This window comes from Oncorhynchus masou, chromosome 16 (assembly GCF_036934945.1).
Source record: "Oncorhynchus masou masou isolate Uvic2021 chromosome 16, UVic_Omas_1.1, whole genome shotgun sequence".
NCBI lineage: Eukaryota > Metazoa > Chordata > Actinopteri > Salmoniformes > Salmonidae > Oncorhynchus > Oncorhynchus masou.
The window spans coordinates 5,648,896-5,673,191 of NC_088227.1; the positions used below are offsets into that span (position 1 = coordinate 5,648,896).

Genomic DNA, 24,296 nt, shown 5'->3' on the forward strand with positions numbered 1-24,296 from the left:
GAATGGTGTAGAGGAGAGTGGGAATGAATGGTGTAGAGGAGAGTGGGAATGAATGGTGTAGAGGAGAGTGGGAATGAATGGTGTAGAGGAGAGTGGGAATGAATGGTGTAGAGGAGAGTGGGAATGAATGGTGTAGAGGAGAGTGGGAATGAATGGAGGAGAGTGGGAGAGGAGAGTGGGAATGAATGGTGTAGAGGAGAGTGGGAATGAATGGTGTAGAGGAGAGTGGGAATGAATGGTGTAGAGGAGAGTGGGAATGAATGGTGAAGAGGAGAGTGGGAATAAGCTCGCCTGGGAAAACTGGAGTGAGGAGAGGAATGCAGCTAAGTTTCAAAAACAGAGGGAGAGAAGAAAAAGAGTCAAATCAGCGATACTAGGAGAGAGAGAGAGACAGAGAGAGAGAGAGACAGAGAGAGAGTGAGAGACAGAGAGTGAGAGAGAGAGAGAGAGACAGAGAGAGCGAGAGACAGAGCCAGGTTCCACACGAGACAGAGTGAATAAATCAATTTGTACCTTGAAAGGTACTGCTGAGAGGGATTGACAGAAAGAGACCGATCGTTCCAGACAGATTGGAGTAATAAAGGGATGAAGGGATAAAAGGAGAGAAAAGCAGAGCACATTTCCTGTCATTGAGACAAGTGTTGATAGTGAGCTAGTATTTATGGATCTATACAACCTCCTTTATCAGCTGGCCAGACACACAGATCCCTGTAGATAAACAGACCCAATGTGTGTGTGTGTGTGTGTGTTTGTGTGGGAGTGAGGGAGAGACAGACCTATAAGAAACCTGGTATGAGGAGACGGACACAATGGTCTAGGTTAGAGAGCTGGTTGTCCCATCCACCAAACTACCATGTGTGAAACAGGGAAGGGACTCAGGGGTATGCTAATGTGGTATAGAGCAGACCTAACTCTCTATTAAATTAATCAAAAAAGGAACATACATATATATATATATATATATATATATATATATATATATATATATATATATATATACATTTATATATAAGAGAGAGAGACAGAGGGAGAGACAGAGAGAGAGACAGAGAGAGAGACAGAGAGAGAGACAGACAGAGAGACACACAGAGAGACAGACAGACAGACAGACAGACAGACAGACAGACAGACAGACAGACAGACAGACAGTCAGACAGACAGACAGAGAGAGAGAGAATTGAATGTATGTGTGTGTAAATCATCTTCCCTTTTTTCTACCATTGTGTGATACTGTCTGTTTATTTAAAAAAGGATGTCCAGAACACTAATCAAAACAACTTAACACAGTACACACAGCACACACACACACACACACACACACACACACACACACACACACACACACACACACACACACACACACACATCCAAGGGGACCAATCTAGACACTTATATTTGACACTGAAGCTACACCGCTATTTAAAGTGCTCCATCGTCTGGTCTGTCTGAACTGAAATGGCTCGTAGTATATGACCGTAAAAGTGTGCATTGGAGGTTGAGTGGTTGAGTGTTCAAGCTGTGGTTAGGGTGATGGCGGGCCCACGCTGAGGCAGAGTATTCTCAAAATAAACACATTTAATTACAAGAGAAGTTCCGTGAGTGGTAAACACTAACCATGCACAGAGCATCAAGCCATGTTTAATTCAGTTTTATACAAGCACATCATGTAAATGTATCAAGATAGAGGTAAGTGATGACAGAGAGAGAGAGACAGAGAGAGAGGATCAGACTGCTGGTGGAGGAGAGGTTCAGAGGGATGGAGGAGAGCGTGAGGGGGACGGAGGAGGGGTTGAGGGGGACGGCGTGTGACAGAGAACAACCCAGTAGAGAGGTGGCCACTCCCACAGAGAAGCCAGCAGAACAGCCCACCTCAGCACCCGACAAAAGTCTCGACACCACAGCAGAACAGTCCACACCAGACCCTGACCATAGAGTCGACATCACAGCAGAACAGACAAATGAAGAACCCCAAGCCCAGCGGCTCTCACCCCCTCTGAGCACCTCCCCTGTCAGCCACCCTGATAGCCCTTCTGACAACCCCCCCACACCCACTGAGGACAAACACAAGACACAGATTGTACTACTTATGGACTCAAATGGGAAATATATAGAAGAAAAAAACTTTTTCCCAAACACAGTGTGTCTAAACTCTGGTGTCCAAACACCCAGCGCGCCCTCGACCTTCTGTCTGAGGACCAACTAGGCTCACCCAGCCACATAATAATACACACAGGCACAAACGACCTGAGAGCACGGCAGGAAAGGGTGGCCACAGCACTGAAGGGAGTGATTGAAAAGGCTTCTTCTACTTTCCCCATCGCACAAGTGGTTATCTCCACCCTGCTACCACGAAAAGACTTCCACCCTGCCACAATACAGCGGGTAAACGCAAGTATTTCCTGTGACTGTGCCTCAAAACCAAATGTTTTCCTGGCCCACCATTCCACCCTGGACTTGAACAGCCTCTATGACCAGGTGCACCTCTACAAGTCAGCAGTGCCCACCACTTGGACTTGCCCAAACTCTAAAGGACATTTGCCCAAACATATCCCCAACACTTCACACAGGAGCAACAGATCAATAGACATCCCACCCAGACCTGCAGGACCCCCCCTGGACCTACACATAGAGGACCCACGCCAAGAGGAATTACATCCAGACCACAGCACACCAAGACACATCCACACCCCCACCAATCAACACCCCCCCACCGTCAACCATGCCCACACCCCATTTAGGCCCCCTCAGATCAGACCTATGCCACTCCTGCCCACCCCACCCCCGCAAAGAGGGCCTCAACATGGAAGACACACATACGCCCAGGTAGTGAGCGGGCAAACAGTCCCAACCCCCATTCTCACACTCACCCAAGCCAATGGCATGTACCAGATGCTCAGCAGGCTCTGCTCACACTTACTGGCCTGAGGCCAAACCACAACCAACAACATTGGACACTCTGGAACAAAAAGCCTTCACTATATCATCCTGGAATATCCAAGGCCTGAGGTCATCTGCCTTTGGCCTGAAGAGCAGAAACCCAGACTTCACCAAAGAAATCGGTAATACAGACATTGTCATCCTGCAAGAAACCTGGTATAGAGGAGACAGACCCACTGGTTGCCCTCTAGGTTACAGAGAGCTGGTAGTCCCATCCACCAAACTACCAGGTGTGAAACAGGGAAGGGGGTATGCTAATTTGGTATAGAGCAGACCTAACTCACTCCATTAAATTAATCAAAACAGGAACATTCTACATGTGGCTAGAAATTCAAAAGGAAATGATCCTAACAGAGAAAAATGTCCTCCTGTGTGCTACCTATATCCCCCCACTAGAATCCCCATATTTTAATGAAGACAGCTTCTCCATCCTGGAGGGGGAAATCAATCATTTCCAGGCCCAGGGACATGTACTAGTCTGTGGTGACCTAAATGCCAGAACCGGACAAGAACCTGACACCCTTAGCACACAGGGGGACAAACACCTGCCTGGAGGTGACAGCATTCCCTCCCACATATGCCCCCCTAGGCACAACTATGACAACATAACCAACAAAAACGGGTCACATCTTCTGCAGCTCTGGGTATGTACATAGTCAATGGTAGGCTTCGAGGGGACTCCTATGGTAGGTACACCTATAGCTCATCTCTTGGCAGTAGTACTGTAGACTACTTTATCACTGACCTCAACCCAGAGTCTCTCAGAGCGTTCACAGTCAGCCCACTGACACACCTATCAGACCACAGCAAAATCACAGTCTACTTAAACAGAGCAATACTCAATCATGAGGCATCAAAGCCAAAGGAACTGAGTAACATTAAGAAATGCTATAGATGGAAGGAATGCAGTTTGGAAACCTACCAAAAAACAATTAGGCAACAACAAATTCAATCCCCTTTAGACAATTTCCTGGGTAAAACATTCCACTGCAATAGTGAAGGTGTAAACTTGGCAGTAGAAAATCTTAACAGTATATTTGACCTCTCAGCTTCCCTATCAAATCTCAACAGTATATTTGACCTCTCAGCTTCCCTATCAAATCTCAACAGTATATTTGACCTCTCAGCTTCCCTATCAAATCTCAACAGTATATTTGACATCTCAGCTTCCCTATAAAATCTCAAAATCTCAAATAGAAAACCGACAATAAAACCGACAATAATGACAAATGGTTTGATGAAGAAAAGCAAAAATCTAAGAAAGAAATTGAGAAACCTGTCCAACCAAAAACATAGAGACCCGGAAAACCTGAGTCTACACCTTCACTATGGTGAATCACTAAAACAAAACAGAAATACACCACGGAAAAAAGAAGGAACAGCATGTCAGAAATCAGCTCAATGTAATTGAAGAATCCATAGACTCGCATTATCATTAACAGCAGACTCGTACATTTCCTCAATGAAAACAATGTACTGAGCAAATGTCAAATTGGCTTTTTACCAAATTACCGTACAACCGATCATGTATTCACCCTGCACACCCTAATTGACAACCAAACAAACCAAAACAAAGGCAAAGTCTTCTCATGCTTTGTTGATTTCAAAAAAGCCTTCGACTCAATTTAGCATGAGGGTCTGCTATACAAACAGATGGAAAGTGGTGTTGGGGGTAAAACATACAACATTATAAAATCCATGTACAAAAACAACAAGTGTGCGGTTAAAATGGGCAAAAAACACACACATTTCTTCACACAGGGTCGTGGGGTTAGACAGGGATGCAGCTTAAGCCCCACCCTCTTCAACATATATATCAACGAATTGGCGCGGGCACTAGAAAAGTTTGCAGCACCCGGCCTCACCCTACTAGAATCTGAAGTCAAATGTCTGCTAATGATCTGGTGCTTATGTCACCAACCAAGGAGGGCCTACAGCAGCACCGAGATCTTATGCACAGATTCTGTCAGACCTGGGCCCTGACAGTAAATCTCAGTAAGACCAAAATAATGGTGTTCCAAAAAAGGTCCAGTCACCAGGACCACAAATACAAATTCCATCTAGACACTGTTGCCCTAGAGCACACAAAAAACTATACATACCTTGGCCTAAACATCAGCGCCACAGGTAACTTCTACAAAGCTGTGAACAATCTGAGAGACAAGGCAAGAAGGGCATTCTATGCCATCAAAAGGAACATAAATTTCAACATACCAATTAGGATTTGGCTAAAAATACTTGAATCAGTCATAGAGCCCATTGCCCTTTATGGTTGTGAGGTCTGGGATCCGCTCACCAACCGAGACTTCACAAAATGGGACAAACACCAAATTGAGACTCTGCACGCAGAATTCTGCAAAAAATATCCCCTGTGTACAACGTAGAACACCAAATAATGCATGAAGAGCAGAATTAGGCCGATACCCACTAATTATCAAAATCCAGAAAAGAGCCGTTAAATTCTATAACCACCTAAAAGGAAGCGATTCCCAAACCTTCCACAACAAAGCCATCATCTACAGAGAGATGAACCTGGAGAAGAGTCCTCTAAGCAAGCTGGTCCTGGGGCTCTGTTCACAAACACAAAACACACCCTACAGAGCCCCAGGACAGCAGCACAATTCGACCCAACCAAATCATGAGAAAACAAAAAGATAATTACTTGACACATTGGAAAGAATTAACAAAAAAAACAGAGCAAACTAGAATGCTATTTGGCCCTACAAAGAGAGTACACAGCGGCAGAATACCTGACCACTGTGACTGACCCAAAATTAAGGAAAGCTTTGACTATGTACAGACTCAGTGAGCATAGCCTTGCTATTGAGAAAGGCCGCCGTAGGCAGACATGGCTCTCAAGAGAAGACAGGCTATGTGCTCACTGCCCACAATATGGTGGAAACTGAGCTGCACTTCCTAACCTCCTGCCCAATGTATGACCATATTAGAGAGACATATTTCCCTCAGATTACACAGATCCACAAAGAATTCGAAAACAAATCCAATTTTGAAAAACTCCCATATCTACTGGGTGAAATTCCACAGTGTGCCATCACAGCAGCAAGATTTGTGACCTGTTGCCACGAGAAAAGGGCAACCAGTGAAGAACACACACCATTGTAAATACAACCCATATTTATGCTTATTTATTTTATCTTGTGTCCTTTACCATTTGTACATTGTTAAAACACTGTATATACAGTGCCTTGCGAAAGTATTCGGCCCCCTTGAACTTTGCGACCTTTTGCCACATTTCAGGCTTCAAACATAAAGATATAAAACTGTATTTTTTTGTGAAGAATCAACAACAAGTGGGACACAATCATGAAGTGGAACGACATTTATTGGATATTTCAAACTTTTTTAACAAATCAAAAACAAATCAAAAAATTGGGCGTGCAAAATTATTCAGCCCCTTTACTTTCAGTGCAGCAAACTCTCTCCAGAAGTTCAGTGAGGATCTCTGAATGATCCAATGTTGACCTAAATGACTAAGGATGATAAATACAATCCACCTGTGTGTAATCAAGTCTCCGTATAAATGCACCTGCACTGTGATAGTCTCAGAGGTCCGTTAAAAGTGCAGAGAGCATCATGAAGAACAAGGAACACACCAGGCAGGTCCGAGATACTGTTGTGAAGAAGTTTAAAGCCGGATTTGGATACAAAAAGATTTCCCAAGCTTTAAACATCCCAAGGAGCACTGTGCAAGCGATAATATTGGAATGGAAGGAGTATCAGACAACTGCAAATCTACCAAGACCTGGCCGTCCCTCTAAACTTTCAGCTCACACAATGAGAAGACTGATCAGAGATGCAGCCAAGAGGCCCATGATCACTCTGGATGAACTGCAGAGATCTACAGCTGAGGTGGGAGACTCTGTCCATAGGACAACAATCAGTCGTATATTGCACAAATCTGGCCTTTATGGAAGAGTGGCAAGAAGAAAGCCATTTCTTAAAGATATCCATAAAGTGTCATTTAAAGTTTGCCACAAGCCACCTGGGAGACACACCAAACATGTGGAAGAAGGTGCTCTGGTCAGATGAAACCAAAATTAAACTTTTTGGCAACAATGCAAAACGTTATGTTTGGCGTAAAAGCAACACAGCACATAACCCTGAACACACCATCCCCACTGTCAAACATGGTGGTGGCAGCATCATGGTTTGGGCCTGCTTTTCTTCAGCAGGGACAGGGAAGATGGTAAAAATTGATGGGAAGATGGATGGAGCCAAATACAGGACCATTCTGGAAGAAAACCTGATGGAGTCTGCAAAAGACCTGAGACTGGGACGGAGATTTGTCTTCCAACAAGACAATGATCCAAAACATAAAGCAAAATCTACAATGGAATGGTTCAAAAATAAACATATCCAGGTGTTAGAATGGCCAAGTCAAAGTCCAGACCTGAATCCAATTGAGAATCTGTGGAAAGAACTGAAAACAGCTGTTCACAAATGCTCTCCATCCAACCTCACTGAGCTCGAGCTGTTTTGCAAGGAGGAATGGGAAAAAATTTCAGTCTCTCGATGTGCAAAACTGATAGAGACATACGCCAAGCGACTTACAGCTGTAATCGCTGCAAAAGGTTGCGCTACAAAGTATTAACTTAAGGGGGCTGAATAATTTTGCACGCCCAATTTTTCAGTTTTTGATTTGTTAAAAAAGTTTGAAATATCCAATAAATGTCGTTCCACTTCATGATTGTGTCCCACTTGATGTTGATTCTTCACAAAAAAATACAGTTTTATATCTTTATGTTTGAAGCCTGAAATGTGGCAAAAGGTCGCAAAGTTCAAGTGGGCCGAATACTTTCGCAAGTCACTGTATATATATATATATATATATATATATATATAATATGACATATGTAATGTCTTTATTGTTTTGAAACTTCTGTATGTGTAATGTTTACTGTTAATTTTTATTGTTTATTTCAATTTATATATTCACTTTATATATTATCTACCTCACTTGCTTTGGCAATGTTAACACATTTCCCATGCCAATAAAGCACTTGAATTGAATTGAGAGAGAGACAGAGAGAGAGAGAGAGACAGAGAGAGAGAGAGAGACAGAGAGACAGAGACAGAGAGAGACAGAGAGTGAGAGCGAGAGAGAGCGAGAGACAGAGAGAGAGAGAGAGAGAGAGAGAGAGACAGAGAGACAGAGACAGAGACAGAGAGAGAGAGAGAGAGAGAGACAGAGAGAGACAGAGAGAGAGACAGAGAGAGAGACAGAGAGAGAGACAGAGAGAGACAGAGAGAGAGAGACAGAGAGACAGAGAGAGAGAGAGAGACAGAGACAGAGACAGAGACAGAGAGAGAGACAGAGAGAGAGACAGAGAGAGAGAGAGAGAGAGAGACAGAGACAGAGAGACAGCCAGGCAGACAGCCAATCATCCATCCGTCCGTCCATCCATCTATCCAGATAAATCCATCCATCCATCCAGACAGACAGTATCAGGCCACCACATCCCATGCCCATTCTGTGGAAATAGACTGTAAAGCCAGCCTGGTCCAATAATAGAGCCAGTGGAGCCTGCTCTATAGACCAGCACCTCATTAGTGACCACACTGACCATCTATGGCCAAGGAGAGAGACCGCTCCCATGCCCTAACCTCTCTCTCTCTCTCTCTCTCTCCTCCCCCTATCTGCTTTGTTCTCTATCGGTCTCTTTCATAATCCACAATCACATGCCAATCGTCATTCTCTCTCTTTCATTTACCATCCCTCCCTCTCTCTCCCAAACAACTCGCATCGGACCGATCCTGCAAATAGGCACCACCAACACATGCTCTGTGTAGTATTTTAGGATGTTCGCTGTCTCCTCCCACAGCTGTTGGTAACTCTCGCTCATCTGTCCACACCATGTCTGCCCCTGGTTCGCTGTGGGAGTAATAATCCACTCACTCGCAGCCTGTAAATCTCCCCCTGAACACTTGTCCCTTCATGTCCCATAGGAATCCTCCCAGAGGTGTAGGCTGACGGATGACTTCACGCCAGCAGGGCTTCACCCCCAGTGAGGTCTCAGTGAGCCCCATACTGAGGTCTCAGTGAGCCATACTGAGGTCTCAGTGAGCCCCATACTGAGGTCTCAGTGAGCCCCATACTGGGGTCTCAGTGAGCCATACTGAAGTCTCAGTGAGCCCCATACTGAGGTCTCAGTGAGCCATACGGAGGTCTCAGTGAGCCATACGGAGGTCTCAGTGAGCCATACGGAGGTCTCAGTGAGCCATACTGAAGTCTCAGTGAGCCCCATACTGAGGTCTCAGTGAGCCATACTGAGGTCTCAGTGAGCCATACGGAGGTCTCAGTGAGCCATACGGAGGTCTCAGTGAGCCATACGGAGGTCTCAGTGAGCCATACGGAGGTCTCAGTGAGCCACACTGAGGTCTCAGTGAGCCACACGGAGGTCTCAGTGAGCCCCATACTGAGGTCTCAGTGAGCCATACGGAGGTCTCAGTGAGCCCCATACTGAGGTCTCAGTGAGCCATACTGAGGTCTCAGTGAGCCCCATACTGAGGTCTCAGTGAGCCCCATACTGAGGTCTCAGTGAGCCATACTGAGGTCTCAGTGAGCCATACTGAGGTCTCAGTGAGCCATACTGAGGTCTCAGTGAGCCATACTGAGGTCTCAGTGAGCCATACGGAGGTCTCAGTGAGCCATACGGAGGTCTCAGTGAGCCATACTGAGGTCTCAGTGAGCCATACTGAGGTCTCAGTGAGCCATACTGAGGTCTCAGTGAGCCCCATACGGAGGTCTCAGTGAGCCCCATACGGAGGTCTCAGTGAGCCATACGGAGGTCTCAGTGAGCCATACTGAGGTCTCAGTGAGCCATACGGAGGTCTCAGTGAGCCATACTGAGGTCCATCATCATCATCACCCTAATTGGAGTTAACTAATGGACAACAACACTTAGGCTTCTACTTCCAGCTTATACATACTATATACATTTTATCAACACTGTATAGTTAACTAACCACTAACCCTACCATCCCTCTCCTAATTGGAGTAAACTAATGGACAACAACTCTTAGGCTTCTACTTCCAGCTTATTCATACTATATACATTTTATCAACACTGTATAGTTTACAATACTTCTCTATTCTATCCTAACCCTACCATCCCTCTCCTAATTGGAGTAAACTAATGGACAACAACTCTTAGGCTTCTACTTCCAGCTTATTCATACTATATACATTTTATCAACACTGTATAGTTAACTAACCACTAACCCTACCATCCCTCTCCTAAATTGGAGTAATGGACAACTCTTAGGCTTCTACTTCCAGCTTATTCATACTATATACATTTTATCAACACTGTATAGTTAACTAACCACTAACCTTACCATCCCTCCCCTAATTGGAGTAAACTAATGGACAACAACTCTTAGGCTTCTACATACTATATACATTTTACGGACTGTTAACTTGTTTTTTGTTGTTATTTTTAGTCCCACCCTTCAGCTCCCCTCAACCCCTCCCATCTATCTCTGAACACCATCCAGTCCCACCCTTCAGCTCCCCTCAACCCCTCCCATCTATCTCTGACCACCATCCAGTCCCACCCTTCAGCTCCCCTCAACCCCTCCCATCTATCTCTGAACACCATCCAGTCCCACCCTTCAGCTCCCCTCAACCCCTCCCATCTATCTCTGAACACCATCCAGTCCCACCCTTCAGCTCCCCTCAACCCCTCCCATCTATCTCTGAACACCATCCAGTCCCACCCTTCAGCTCCCCTCAACCCCTCCCATCTATCTCTGAACACCATCCAGTCCCACCCTTCAGCTCCCCTCAATCCCTCCCATCAATCTCTGAACACCATCCAGTCCCAGCCTTCAGCTCCCCTCAACCCCTCCCATCTATCCCTGAACACCATCCAGTCCCACCCTTCAGCTCCGCTCAACCCCTCCCATCTATCTCTGACCACCATCCAGTCCCACCCTTCAGCTCCCCTCAACCCCTCCCATCTATCTCTGAACACCATCCAGTCCCAACCTTCAGCTCCCCTCAACCCCTCCCATCTATCCCTGAACACCATCCAGTCCCACCCTTCAGCTCCGCTCAACCCCTCCCATCTATCTCTGAACACCATCCAGTCCCACCCTTCAGCTCCCCTCAACCCCTCCCATCTATCTCTGAACACCATCCAGTCCCACCCTTCAGCTCACCTCAACCCCTCCCATCTATCTCTGAACACCATCCAGTCCCACCCTTCAGCTCCCCTCAACCCCTCCCATCTATCTCTGAACACCATCCAGTCCCACCCTTCAGCTCCCTCAACCCCTCCCATCTATCTCTGAACACCATCCAGTCCCACCCTTCAGCTCCCCTCAACCCCTCCCATCCATCTCTGAACACCATCCAGTCCCATCCTTCAGCTCCCCTCAACCCCTCCCATCTATCTCTGAACACCATCCAGTCCCACCCTTCAGCTCCGCTCAACCCCTCCCATCTATCTCTGAACACCATCCAGTCCCACCCTTCAGCTCCCCTCAACCCCTCCCATCTATCTCTGAACACCATCCAGGTCCCATTTCTATTTCCCATATATTTCCAGCTGTGCTGTGATGTTTCATCCAAGTCCCCTTTCTTTTCTCATAGTATCTCCAGATTGTAAATGAAACCATAACCTATTTTGTTAAGAGTGTTATTATATTATTGATTGATTGACTATGACTTTTCAAATCATCCAGTGCTATTTGTAGTTAGAAGTAACATGTGAGACATCTCTGACCAACATGAGTCCCCTCCTTCAGCTCCTCAAACAAACATATTTAACTGAGCTCTCAGTAGGCAATAACACCATATAACTGAGCTCCCAGTAGGCAACCCATCCCATTTAACTGAGCTCCAGTAGGCAGTCCCATATTTAACTGAGCTCCCAGTAGGCAATCCCATATTTAACTGAGCTCTCAGTAGGCAATAACATATTTAACTGAGCTCTTAGAGGCAATAACATATATAACTGAGCTCTCAGTAGGCCTCCCATCTATAACTGAGCTCCAGTAGGCAATCCCATATATAACTGAGCTCCAGTAGGCAATAACATATATACCTGAGCTCTCAGTAGGCAATAACATATTAACTGAGCTCCCCTCAGTAGGCATAACATATTTAACACCATCCAAGTTAGCAATAACCCCTATATAACTGAACTCCAGTAGGCAATAACATATTTAACGGAGCTCTAAGTTAGCAATAACATCTATCTAACTGAGCTCCATCCAGTCCCACCCTTCTGAGCTCCCCTCAACCCCTAAACATCTATCTCTGAACACCATCCAGTCCCAGCCTTCAGCTATATAACCCCTCTCAGTAGCTCTAACATATATCCAGTCTATCCTTAGCAATAACATATCTAACTGAGCTCTCATAGGCCCAACATATATAACTGAGCTCTCAGTAGGCAATCCCATATAACTGAGCTCTCATAGGCAATAACATATTTAACTGAGCTCTCAGTAGGCAATCCCATCTATCTCTGAACACTCCAGTAGGCAACCTTCAGCTATATAACTGAGCTCCCAGTAGGCAATGAACATATATAACTTCAGCTCTCAGTAGGCAATCCCATCTATAACTCTGAGCTCTCCAGTAGGCAATAACATATTTATCCTGAGCTCTCAGTCCAGTCCCATATTTAACTGAGCTCTCAGTAGGCAATCCCATCTATAACTGAGCTCTCATAGGCAATAACATATATAACTGAGCTCTCAGTCCCATCTATCTAACTGAGCACCATCCAGTCCCCCAATAACTTTAGCTGAGCTCTCAGTAGGCAATCCCATATATAACTGAGCACCATCCAGTCCCACCCATTATAACTGAGCCTCAGTAGGCCTCCCATATATAACTGAGCTCTCCAGTCCCACCCTTCATATTTAACTGAGCTCCCTCAGTAGGCAATAACATATCCATAACTGAGCTCTCAGTAGGCAATAACATATATAACTGAGCTCTCAGTCCAATAACATATATAACTGAGCTCCCAGTAGGCAATAACATATCCAGTAACTGAGCTCTCAGTAGGCAATAACATATATACTCTGAACACTCCAGTCCCACCCATATTTAACTGAGCTCTCAGTAGGCTCTAACATATCCAGTAACTTCAGCTCCCCTCAGTAGGCAATAACATATATAACTGAGCTCTCAGTAGGCAATAACATCCCTGAACTCTCCAGTAGGCAATAACATATATACTGAGCTCTCAGTAGGCAATAACATATATAACTGAGCCCATCTATCTCTGAACACCATATAACTGAGCTCTCAGTAGGCAATAACATATTTAACGGAGCATCCAAGTTAGCAATAACATATATAACTGAGCTCTCAGTAGGCAATAACATATTTAACTGAGCTTTCAGTAGGCAATAACATATTTAACTGAGCTTGTAGGCAATGAAATATATAACTGAGCTCTAAGTAGGCAATAACATATATTGATTGACTATGAGCTTTCAGTAGGCAATAACAGTATATAACTGAGCTCTCAGTAGGCATGTGAGACATATATAACTGAGCTCTCAGTAGGCAAAACATATTTAACTGAGCTCTCAGTAGGCAATAACATATATAACTGAGCTCTCAGTAGGCAATAACATATATAACTGAGCTCTCAGTAGGCAATAACATATTTAACGGAGCTCTAAGTTAGCAATAACATATATAACTGAGCTCTCAGTAGGCAATAACATATATAACTGAGCTCTCAGTAGGCAATAACATATATAACTGAGCTCTCAGTAGGCAATAACATATATAACTGAGCTCTCAGTAGGCAATAACATATATAACTGAGCTCTCAGTAGGCAATAACATATATAACGGAGCTCTAAGTTAGCAATAACATATTTAACTGAGCTCTCAGTAGGCAATAACATATATAACTGAGCTCTCAGTAGGCAATAACATATATAACTGAGCTCTCAGTAGGCAATAACATATTTAACGGAGCTCTCAGTAGGCAATAACATATTTAACTGAGCTCTCAGTAGGCAATAACATATATAACTGAGCTCTAAGTTAGCAATAACATATTTAACTGAGCTCTAAGTTAGCAATAACATATTTAACTAATCTCTAAGTTAGCAATAACATATTTAACGGAGCTCTAAGTTAGCAATAACATATTTAACGGAGCTCTAAGTTAGCAACAACATATTTAACGGAGCTCTCAGTGATCAACAACATATTTAACTGAGCTCTAAGTTAGCAACAACATATTTAACTGAGCTCTCAGTGATCAACAACAAGTGCTATTGGATACTGAGCCTTCTGTTACGAATACCAAGCATTATTGGACACTGAGCCTTCGGCGAGCACTAACAAGAGTTCCAAATTCACTCTCAGTGAGCAATAACAATAACAACAGACTCAATACTGAACTCTCAGTGAGCAATAACAATAACAACAGACTCAATACTGAACTCTCAGTGAGCAATAACATGAGAGATTCTTCAACAAAAAGTAACAGATGAGAGAAGTCGGAGTTCTCCTCTTGTGAGAGATTTGAACTCTTACTCTTACTCTTACTCTCTTAGTGTACACACTGCACTGTAGGCTATAACAAGTGTGCCATATTCAACAGAGAGAATGACTAAACTCAACTGCATGGAAAACGGAAGGTAGGGACATTCTTCAAATGAGGACAAAGTAACATGCTTCACTAGAAACAGGGGGAGACAAAAAAAGTTGACAAACAAGAGAGAAGTGGAAAGGAAGTGGAAATGTTGAAAGAGAAGAAACGGAATGACTTACACACACATGACTGAGTGGAACATCCTCCGGGGCCCAGGTAGTACGTTTCTCTCTGTGTCCGAGTGTGTGTCCGTGAGTGTCCCTCCCGGAGAGCTCGGCTCGGGTCTGCCAGAGGCACCGTGAAAACAAGCGCTCACGTGAACATTACTCCACGGAGGGTCGCACAAGAAAAGGAGTGTGCAGCCCAAAAAAGGAGAGATGGAGAGTGGAAAACTATTTTTTATTGCCCCATTAAGAAGGTACAGTCCTTTGCAATGTGACTTCTCCCCCCTTTAGACCAAAAAACCCCCACTTTGGACAGAGTTTCTTATTCATTCCTTAGGATCCGGGAAGAAAGAGAGCGAGGGAGAGAGAGAGAACACCACGGAAGGCGAGAGTAGGCGGAACTCTTCTTTTGCTGCGCTTTTACTTCTCTTTGAGCTTTTTCCTTCCTTCCTCCTCTCATGGGGAGCAAAAGTTAAATGCTAGGCTTCTGAGCACTGGAATGTGACAGCAGGAGAGAGAGAGAGACAGAGAGAAACAGAGAGAGAGAGAGAGAGACAGAGAGAGAGAGAGAGAGAGAGGCTAGTGGTAGAGAGAGAGAGGGAGAGAGAGAACAGGCTAGTGGTAGAGAGAGAGAGGAGAGAGAGAGAGAGAGAGAGGAGAACAGGCTAGTGGTAGAGAGAGAGGGAGAGAACAGAGAGAGAGAGAGAGAGAGAGAGAGAGAGAGAGAGAGAGAACAGGCTAGTGGTAGAGAGAGACAGGCTAGTGGAAGAGAGAGAGAGGGGGAGAACAGGCTAGTGGAAGAGAGAGAGAGAGGCTAGTGGTAGAGAGAGAGAGAGAGAGAGAGAGAGAGAGAACAGGCTAGTGGTAGAACAGGCTAGTGGAAGAGAGAGGGAGGAGAACAGGCTAGTGGAAGAGAGAGAGGAGAGAGAGAGAGAACAGGCTAGTGGAAGAGAGAAAGAGGAGAACAGGCTAGTGGTAGAGAGAGAAGAGAGAGAGAGAACAGGCTAGTGGAGAGAGAGAGAGAACAGGCTAGTGGTAGAGAGAGAGAGAGAGAGAGAGAGAGAGAGAGAGAGAGAGAGAGAGAGAGAGAGAGAACAGGCTAGTGGAAGAGAGAGAGAGAGGAGAACAGGCTAGTGGTAGAGAGAGAGAGAGAGAGAGAAGAGAGAGAGAGAGGAGGAGGAGAGACAGGCTAGTGAGAGAGAGAGGCTAGTGGAGGAGAACATGCTAGTGGAAGAGAGAGAGAGGGAGAGAACAGGCTAGTGGTAGAGAGAGAGAGAGAGAGAGAGAGAGAGAGAGAGAGAGAGAGAGAGGAGAACAGGCTGGGAGAACAGGCTAGGGTGGAGAGAGAGAGAGAGAGGAGAACAGGCTAGTGGAAGAGAGAGAGAGAACAGGCTAGTGGTAGAGAGAGAGGAGAGTGGTAGAGAGAGAGAGAGAGAGGGGAGAACAGGCTAGTGGAAGAGAGAGAGAGGAGAGACAGGCTAGTGGAGAGAGTAGTGGAGAGAGAGGAGAACAGGCTAGTGGTAGAGAGAGAGAGAGAGAGAGAGAGAGAGAGAGAGAGAGAGAGAACAGGAGGGTGAGTAGAGAGAGAGGAGAGAGAACAGGCTAGTGGAGAGAGAGAGGAGAACAGGCTAGTGGAAGAGAGAGAGAGAGAGAGAGACAGGCTAGTGGAAGAGAGAGAGAGAGAGAGGCTAGTGGAGAGAGAGAGAGAGAACAGAGTGGTAGAGAGAGAGAGAGAGAAGAGGAGAACAGGCTAGTGGTAGAGAGAGAGAGAGAGAGAGAGAACAGGCTAGTGGTAGAGAGAGAGAGAGAGAGAGAGGAGAAGAGGCTAGAACTAGAGAGAGAGAGAGAGAGAGAGAACAGGCTAGTGGTAGAGAGAGAGAGAGAGAGGAGAACAGGCTAGTGGTAGAGAGAGAGAGAGAGAGAGAGGAGAACAGGCTAGTGGTAGAGAGAGAGAGAGAGAGAGGAGAACAGGCTAGTGGTAGAGAGAGAGAGAGAGAGAGAGGAGAACAGGCTAGTGGTAGAGAGAGAGAGAGAGAGAGAGAGAACAGGCTAGTGGTAGAGAGAGAGAGAGGGAGAACAGGCTTTTGCTGTGCTTTTACTTCTCTTTGAGCTTTTTCCTTCCTTCCTCCTCTCGTGGGGAGCAAAAGTTAAACGCTAGGCTTCTGAGCACTGGAATGTGACAGCAGGAGAGAGAGAGAGACAGAGAGAGAGACAGAGAGAGAGAGAGAGACACAGAGAGAGAGACAGAGAGAGACAGAGAGAGAGACAGAGAGAGAGAGAGAGACAGAGAGAGAGACAGAGAGGCATGTGGTGTCCAACTACACACCACAGGAGGTTGGCGACCACCTTAGAGAGAGAGAGAGGGGAGAACAGGCTAGTGGTAGAGGGAGAGGAGAACAGGCTAGTGGTAGAGAGAGAGAAAGAGAGAGAGAGGAGAACAGGCTAGTGGTAGAGAGAGAGAGAGAGAACAGGCTAGTGGTAGAGAGAGAGAGGAGAACAGGCTAGTGGTAGAGAGAGAGAGAGAGAGAGAGAGAGAGGAGAACAGGCTAGTGGTAGAGAGAGAGGAGAACAGGCTAGTGGTAGAGAGAGAGAAAGAGAGAGAGAGAGGAGAACAGGCTAGTGGTAGAGAGAGAGAGAGAGAGAGAGAGAGAGAGAGAGAACAGGCTAGTGGTAGAGAGAGAGAGGAGAACAGGCTAGTGGTAGAGAGAGAGAGAGAGAGAGAGAGAGAGAGAGAGGAGAACAGGCTAGTGGTAGAGAGAGAGAGGAGAACAGGCTAGTGGTAGAGAGAGAGAGGAGAACAGGCTAGTGGTAGAGAGAGAGAGAGATAGGAGAACAGGCTAGTGGTAGAGAGAGAGAGAGAGAGAGAGAGAGAGAGAGAGAGAGAGAGAGAGAACAGGCTAGTGGTAGAGAGAGAGAGAGGAGAGAACAGGCTAGTGGTAGAGAGAGAGAGAGAGAGAGAGAGAACAGGCTAGTGTTAGAGAGAGAGAGAGCGAGAGAGAGAGATAGGAGAACAGGCTAGAGGTAGAGAGAGAGAGAGAACAGGCTAGTGTTAGAGAGAGAGAGAGCGAGAGAGAGAGATAGGAGAACAGGCTAGAGGTAGAGAGAGAGAGAGAGAGAGAGAGAGAGAGAGAGAGAGAGAGAGAGAGAGAGAGAGAGGAGAACAGGCTAGTGGTAGAGAGAGAGAGGGGAGAACAGGCTAGTGGAACAGAGAGAGAGAGAGAGAGAGAGAGAGAGAGAGACACTTCCTCAATGAGAACAATGTACTGAGCAAATGTCAAATTGGCTTTTTACCAAATTACCGTACAACCGATCATGTATTCACCCTGCACACCCTAATTGACAACCAAACAAACCAAAACAAAGGCAAAGTCTTCTCATGCTTTGTTGATTTCAAAAAAGCCTTCGACTCAATTTGGCATGAGGGTCTGCTATACAAACTGATGGAAAGTGGTGTCGGGGGTAAAACATATGACATCATAAAATCCATGAACACAAACAACAAGTGTGCAGTTAAAATTGGTAAAAAACACACACATTTCTTCACACAGGGTCGTGGGGTTAGACAGGGATGCAGCTTAAGCCCCACCCTCTTCAACATATATATCACATATATATCAACGAACTGGCGCAAAAATATCCTCCGTGTACAACGTAGAACACCAAATAATGCATGCAGAGCAGAATTAGGCCGATACCCACTAATTATCAAAATCCAGAAAAGAGCTGTTAAATTCTATAACCACCTAAAAGGAAGCGATTCCCAAACCTTCCACAACAAAGCCATCACCTACAGAGAGATGAACCTAGAGAAGAGTCCCCTAAGCAAGCTGGTCCTGGGGCTCTGTTCACAAACACACCCTACAGAGCCCCAGGACAGCAACACAATTAGACCCAACCAAATCACGAGAAAACAAAAAGATAATTACTTGACACATTGGAAAGAATTAACAAAAAAACAGAGCAAACTAGAATGCTATTTGGCCCTACACAGAGAGTACACAGCGGCAGAATACCTGACCACTGTGACTGACCCAAAATTAAGGAAAGCTTTGACTATGTACAGACTCAGCGAGCATAGCCTTGCTATTGAGAAAGGCCGCCGTAGGCAGACATGGCTCTCAAGAGAAGACAGGCTATGTGCTCACTGCCCACAAAATGAGGTGGAAACTGAGCTGCACTTCCTAACCTCCTGCCCAATGTATGACCATATTAGAGAGACATATTTCCCTCAGATTACACAGATCCACAAAGAATTCGAAAACAAATCCAATTTTGAAAAACTCCCATATCTACTGGGTGAAATTCCACAGTGTGCCATCAGAGCAGCAAGATTTGTGACCTGTTGCCACGAGAAAAGGGCAACCAGTGAGGAACACACACCATTGTAAATACAACCCATATCTATGCTTATTTATTTTATCTTGTGTCCTTTACCATTTGTACATTGTAAAAACACTGTATACATATATATAATATGACAAATGTAATGTCTTTATTGTTTTGAAACTTCTGTATGTGTGATGTCTACTGTTAATTTTTATTGTTTACCTTACTTGCTTTGGCAATGTTAACACATGTTTCCCATGCCAATAAAGCCCCTTGAATTGAATTGAATTGAGAGAAAGAGAGAGAGGAGAACAGGCTAGTGGTAGAGAGAGAGAAAGAGAGGAGAACAGGCTAGTGGTGGAGAGAGAGAGAGAGAGAGAGAGAGAGAGAGAGAGAGAGAGAGAGAGAGAGAGAGAGAGAGGAGAACAGGTTAGTGGTAGAGAGAGAGAGGGGAGAACAGGCTAGTGGTAGAGAGAGGGGAGGACAGGCTAGTGGAAGAGAGAGAGGAGAACAGGCTAGTGGTAGAGAGAGAGAGAGGAGAACAGGCTAGTGGTAGGGACAAAGGGTGGGGAGAACAGGCTAGTGGTAGAGAGAGAGAGAGAGAGAGAGAGAGAGAGAGAGAGAGAGAGGAGAACAGGTTAGTGGTAGAGAGAGAGGGAGAGAGAGAGAGGAGAACAGGCTAGTGGTGGAGAGAGAGAGAGAGAGAGAGAGAGAGAGAGAGAGAGAGATAGAGAGAGGAGAACAGGCTAGTGGTAGAGAGAGAGAGAGGGGAGAACAGGCTAGTGATAGAGAGAGAGAGAGAGAGGAGAACAGGCTAGTGGTAGAGAGAGAGAGGGGAGAACAGGCTGGTGGTAGAGAGAGAGAGAGGGGAGAACAGGCTAGTGGTAGAGAGAGAGGGGAGAACAGGCTAGTGGTAGAGAGAGAGAGGGGAGAACAGGCTGGTGGTAGAGAGAGAGAGGGGAGAACAGGCTAGTGGTAGAGAGAGAGAGGGGAGAACAGGCTAGTGGTAGAGAGAGAGAGGGGAGAACAGGCTGGTGGTAGAGAGAGAGAGAGGGGAGAACAGGCTGGTGGTAGAGAGAGAGAGAGAGGGGAGAACAGGCTGGTGGTAGAGAGAGAGAGAGAGAGAGGGGAGAACAGGCTAGTGGTAGAGAGAGAGAGAGAGGGAAGAACAGGCTAGTGGTAGAGAGAGAGAGAGAGAGGGGGGGAATCAGCATGCAGAGACAGGAAATGACTAGAGAATTTCATTCAGCTGAACTTTGTGAATGTGGGAATGCTGGTCTGTCAGGGACTGTCTTGGGAACTCTCTGTCGGACTTCTCTCTGTCAATTAAATTCAATTGTTCAATATAAGGGCTTTATTGGCATGGGAAACATACGTTAGCATTGACAAAGCAAGGGAAGTAGTTAGAAAACAAATCAAAATGAACAGTAAACATTGCACTCACAAAAGTTCCAAAAGAAAATGCATGTCAAACGTCACATTATGTGCAAATTGTTAACCTACAAAAGGGAAAATAAATAAGGATAAATATGGGTTGTGTTTACAATGGTGTTTGTACTTCACTTGTTGCCCTTTTCTCGTGGCCACAGGTCACAAATCTTGCTGCTGTGAAATTTAACCCAGTAGATATCATCTGCACATCCATCACTCCAGTATTAATGCTAAATTACAATTATTTTTGCCTCTATGGGCTATTTATTGCCCACCTCCCTACTCTTCTACATTTGCACAGACTGTACATAGATTTTTATATTTTTATTTTGTGTTATTGACTGTACGTTTGTTTATGTGTAACTCTGTGTTGTTGTTTTTGATTTGATTTATTCTTGGCCAGGATATGGGAGTTTATCCAAATTGGGTTTGTTTTCAAATTATTTGTGGATCTGTGTCATCTGAGGGGAAATATGTGTCTCTAATATGGTCATCCATTTGGCAGGAGTTTAGGAAGTGCATCTCAGTTTCCACCTCATTTTATGGGCAGTGTGCACATAGCCTGTCTTCTCTTGAGAGCCATGTCTGCCTACGGTGGCCTTTCTCAATAGCAAGGCTATGCTCACTGAGTCTGTACATAGTCAAAGTTTTCCTTAGGTTTGGGTCAGTCACAGTGGTCAGGTATTCTGCCACTGTGTACTCTCTGTGTAGGGCCAAATAGCATTTTAGTTTGCTTTGTTTTTTTGTTAATTTTTTGTTAATTCTTTCCAATGTTTCAAGTGATTATCTTTTTGTTTTCTCATTATTTGGTTGGGTCTAATTGTGTTGCTGTCCTGGGGCTCTGTGGGGTCTGGTTGTGTTTGTGAACAGAGCCCCAGGACCAGCTTGCTTAGGGGACTCTTCTCCAGGTTCATCTCTCTGTCTCTGATGGCTTTGTTATTGAAGGTTTGTTAAGGAAGGTTTGGGAATCGCTTCCCTTTAATTGGTTGATAGAATGTAACGTCTCTTTTCTGGATTTTGATCATTAGCGGGTATCGGCCTAATTCTGCTCTGCGTGAATTATTTGGTATTTTACACAGATGATATTTTTGCAGAATTCTGCATGCAGTCTCAATTTGGTGTTTGTTCCATTTTGTTAATTCTTGGTTGGTGAGCGGACCCCAGACCTCACAACCATAAAGGGCAATGGGTTCTATAACTGATTCAAATATTTTTTAGTCAGATCCTAATTGGTATGGCGAATTTCATGTTCCTATTGATGGCATAGAAGGCCCTTCTTACCTTGTCTCTCAGCTCGTTCACAGCTTTGTGGAAGTTACCTCTGGTGCTGATGTTTAGGCCGAGGTACGTCTAGTTTTTTTGTGAGCTCTGGGGCGACGGTGTCTAGACAGAATTTGTATTTGTGGTCATGGCAACTGGACCTTTTATGGAACACCATTATTTTATGTAAAATATCATCAAGGACAACAACCACCCGAGCCACTGCCTGTTCACCCCGCTAACATCCAGCAGGCGAGGTCAGTACAGGTGCATCCAAGCTGGGACAGAGTGACTGAAAAATACCTTTTATCTCAAGGCTGCTGTCTACATACAGACTTGAAATCATTGGCCACTCTAACAAACGGATCATGAGTCACTTTATGAATGCCACTTCAGATATGATGTTTACATGTCTTGCATTACTCATATGTATATACTGTATTTTATCTTTTATCCTACTCCTCTCGGTCACTGCTCATCCATATATTTATATGTACATATTCTTATTCCATCCCTTTAGATTTGTGTGTATTAGGTCGTTGTTGTGGAATTGTTCGATTACTTGTTGATATTGCTCTACTGTCGGGAACTAGAAGCACAAGCATTTCGCTACACTCTCATTAACATCTGCTAACCATGTGTATGTGACCAATAAGATTTGATTTGATTAGATTTTTGTCTTACTGAGATTTACTGTCAGGGCCCAGGTCTGACAGAAGATATAGGTGCTGCTGTAGGCCCTCTTGGTTGGGGACAGAAGCACCAGATCATCAGCAAACAGTAGATATTTGACTTTCAGATTCTAGTAGGGTGAGGCCCGGGTGCTGCAGACTGTTCACCAATTCGTTGATATATATGTTGAAGAGGGTGGAGAAGTATCCATTCATCTCCATTTTGGATAGACAACTCCTCGTGTTGCTGTTTGTTTTGTGTTTCCGGTTCCGGTTGGAGCGAGCGGCCGCATCTACACTTCGGTCCGCAGGTAGTATAACTTATAACTTTTCATTACATTTCGTTATAGTACAACGGTTTGATTTGTCTAATCTTAGCAATTTCTTCTTAGCCAGCTACATAGCCGTCTTTGTATCAACGACAATTGCATAATTATCGTATTTCGTCGTCCTAACGTATCTGCCCAGCAGCTAGCTAAGCAGCTAGCTAAGCAGCTAAGCAGCTAGCTAACATCCACTGTCCACTAGCACTGTAGAAACTATTACACTCAACTGAACGACTCGATTAGCGTAGTGTCAGCTAGCTACATAGTTGTCTTCGTATCCAAGATAATTGTGCAGTTTAGAGTGTGTAGACTTAGAGTGATTATCTTAATTTACCGAGGTTAGCTAGCCAGCTATTTGTCGTCCTTAACGTAGGAAATGCTGCTAGCTAGCTAGCCAACAGCTAGCCAACCTCTACCGAATTGAACTCCAACTACCCGGTCAACATTCCGCGTCGTTCCACAGGTAGTATCACATTTTCATTTCACTTCATTACAGTACAACGGTTTGATTTGTTTGATCGTAGCTAGCCAGCTACATAGCCGTCTTTGTTTCTAAGACAATTGTGTAGTCTAGAGCGATTTTCTAGGTTAGCTGGCCAGCTATTGTCGTTCTTCTAACGTAGCTAGCCAGCTAGCCCCCGAATAGCAGCACTGTTGTAACTATTACAGTACAACGGTTTGTTTTGTTTGATCGTAGCTAGCTAGCTACATAGCCGTCTTTGTATCTAAGACAATTGTGTAGCCTAGAGCGATTTTCTAGGTTAGCCAGCCAGCTATTGTCGTTCTTTTAAGTAACGGAACGCAATCAACCTTGCTAGCTAGCCAGCTAGCCCCGAATAGCAGCACTGTAGAAACTATTACACTCGACGGAACGACTTGATTAGTGTAGTGTCAACATCGCAGCCACTACCAGCTAGCCTACTCCAGCAGTACTGTTTCATTTCAATCATTTTAGTCAATAAGATTCTTGCTACGTAAGCTTAACTTTCTGAACATTCGAGACGTGTAGTCCACTTGTCATTCCAATCTCCTTTGCATTAGCGTAGCCTCTTCTGTACCCTGTTAACTATGTGTCTATCTATCCCTGTTCTCTCCTCTCTGCACAGACCATACAAACGCTCCACACCGCGTGGCCGCGGCCACCCTAATCTGGTGGTCCCAGCGCGCACGACCCACGTGGAGTTCCTGGTCTCCGGTAGCCTCTGGAACTGCCGATCTGCGGCCAACAAGGCAGAGTTCATCTCAGCCTATGCCTCCCTCCAGTCCTCGACTTCCTGGCACTGACGGAAACATGGATCACCACAGATAACACTGCTACTCCTACTGCTCTCTCTTCGTCCGCCCACGTGTTCTCGCAAACCCCGAGAGCTTCTGGTCAGCGGGGTGGTGGCACCGGGATCCTCATCTCTCCCAAGTGGTCATTCTCTCTCTCCCCCTTACCCATCTATCTATCGCCTCCTTTGAATTCCATGCTGTCACAGTTACCAGCCCTTTCAAGCTTAACATTCTTATCATTTATCGCCCTCCAGGTTCCCTCGGAGAGTTCATCAATGAGCTTGATGCCTTGATAAGCTCCTTTCC

The 24,296-nt window shown here is 45.1% G+C and overlaps 1 protein-coding gene across 2 annotated transcripts in view; it reads right to left on the reverse strand.

Moving 5' to 3' along the window:
* LOC135557372 (protein eva-1 homolog A-like) overlaps positions 1-24,296 on the reverse strand; it is a 225,349-nt gene that overhangs the window by 76,279 nt on the left and 124,774 nt on the right. Inside the window, exon 1 of one of the 2 annotated variants that reach the window (XM_064990587.1) lies at positions 14,717-14,844. The exons of the other annotated variant lie outside the window; for it this stretch is intronic. The gene's annotated coding sequence lies outside the window, so the exon portion shown is untranslated. Of the gene's footprint in view, positions 1-14,716; positions 14,845-24,296 lie in introns of those variants that run through there. 2 annotated transcript variants of the gene reach the window in all.